The sequence below is a fragment of the Jaculus jaculus genome, chromosome 5 (genome assembly GCF_020740685.1).
Source record: "Jaculus jaculus isolate mJacJac1 chromosome 5, mJacJac1.mat.Y.cur, whole genome shotgun sequence".
NCBI classification, from domain to species: domain Eukaryota; kingdom Metazoa; phylum Chordata; class Mammalia; order Rodentia; family Dipodidae; genus Jaculus; species Jaculus jaculus.
The window spans coordinates 160,875,831-160,878,084 of record NC_059106.1 but is presented as its reverse complement, the minus strand read 5'-3'; positions in this window follow the sequence as shown (position 1 = coordinate 160,878,084).

The following is a 2,254-nucleotide window of genomic DNA, read 5'->3' as shown; positions in this document are numbered from 1 at the left end:
CCCGGAATTCACTATGTAGTCTCAGGGTGGCCTCGAACTCACGGTGATCCTCCTACCTCGGCCTCCCGAGTGCTGGGATTAAAGATGCATGCCACCACGCCCGGCCCCAAGTTGTGATGATAACTTGAGAAGCACTCATCTTCACTTACGGCATAGCCTCAGTGCTGTGGCCACTTGGGGCTGGACCTTTCTCTGTTGTGGAGGCCATTCTGTGCCTTGCAGGATGTTGACCACCATCCCTGATTCCGCCCACTAGATACCCATCAGCAACACTGCCCATCACACAGTTGTGACAACGAAAAATGTGTCCAGACAGTGCCAAATGACCTGTTTGTAGGGCTGAAGGGAAGGGGAAATCGCCTCGGTGGGAGAGAGGGGGACCACTGATTTATGGCTATTACTTATAATGCTCTCAGCATCTCATTAGTAGGAAGATTTGGCTGCTTATAAAGATTCCAAACTCCAGTGCAAATTGAAATAAATGTTTGGCACTAAGTTGAAAGTTGTTAGAGCTTGGTGATGGACAGACGGGAGTTCATACTACATGTTCTGTTCTTGTATGTTTCCAGTCTCTGTGCATGTGTGTGGCACACATGTACATATACATGTTCGTATGTGTGCTCATGTGGAGGAAAGAGAACATCCTTGGATGCTATCTTTAGGAATACGTGCTTTTATTGACATAGTGTATCCCACTGGCCTAGAGCTCACCAATTAGGCTAGACTGCTTGCCTCAGGAATGTGCCTGTCCCCACGCACACACAGCCTAGCATTTATTTTTATTTTTAGTTATTTATTTATTTGAAAGAGAAAGAGGGAGAGGGAGAATGTGCGCACCAGGGCCTCCAGCCACTACAGACAAACTCCAGACGCGTGCACCCCCTTGTGCATCTAGCTAACATGGATCCTGGGGAATCGAACTTGGCTCCTTTGGCTTTGCAGGCAAACACCTTAACCGTTCAGCCATCCCTCTAGCCCCAGCCTAGCATTTTTATGTGGGCTCTGGGGTTTGAGCTCAGGTCCTAATGTTTGCAAGCAAGTATGCTAACCACTGGGCTCCCAGCCCATATGTTGTTTTTTTAAATAAAAAGGTAGGGACTGGAGAGATGGCTCAGTAGATAAGAGCAATTGCTGGTCAAGCATGAGGGCCTGAGTTCAATCCCCAGCACCCATGTAAAAAGCTGGCATGGGCACACATGTCTGTAAGCCCAGCCCTGTGAGGAGGGCAGAGACAAGAGAATTGCTGGGACTCACTGGTTACCCGGTCTGACTGACAAAACAGGACACACCAGGTTCCATGAGAGATTTCCACCTCAAGGAAAGAGTGTGGAAGAGTGATACAGGACCCATGAAGTGCCCCTCCGACCTCTGCACACACGAGTACAAGGCACACACATCTGCACTCATGCACACACACTACGTATCTACACTACACACACCCCGCAAGAAAAAAAGATAAGAAGGTAAGATAACAATGTTTTTGAAATGTTTCACGATAGAGAAGTAGAAAGTGGTGGTATCAAGTTCCTCTTCTGAGACCATGCACCATTTTGCTTAGGGTGGATTTGAACCAGTGAGTCCTCAAATCAACCCCAAGACAGACTGCAGTTAGAAACATCACAAGGACTTGTTGATTTAAGAGAGAGCCTGTTAGGAATAAACCCATCCCTTCTCAGCTGTGAGCCCTGGAGGAAAACGTTCCTGGTCTGCGGTCACCCCGACGCCCATGACTCTCCCTGGAAATGCTGAGTCAGACTCTGGGACCTGAGACCCCATATCCTCCAGCAGTGTTGTTTAGTCAGTAAGAGAAGACTGACATGCAGTTTAGTAAAAGTAACCCTACAAGAAGAAAAAAAGTAACAAAAACAAAAACTAATGCACCCCCAGAGACAGGTCTCTATAGATCTGCCTTAATCCCAGAATAAACTTCAGAGTAGCGAGAGGGTGAATGACCTCAGAAGTATTACTTCGCTCCAAAGTTTTAACAAGTCCCAGGGTCCAGTCTCTGTTTCCTGAAGGCAGCTGTTTAGGGGACCCCGTGTAGGCCAGCTCTGCTCAGCATCCCTCTTGCAGCTGGAGGGAGGGCTGGGCACCTCTTGGAAAGACTGACTGCTCTCCGTCAGGACCATGTGCAAAAGAGGCAAGGTGCCCCTTCACACGCCTGCCCCTCTCAGCCGCGCCACGGGGTTCCCAGCATGTCCCAGTATGAGCAACTGTCCATTAAGACTCAAATTCCAGCCCATGAGTGTTCTAG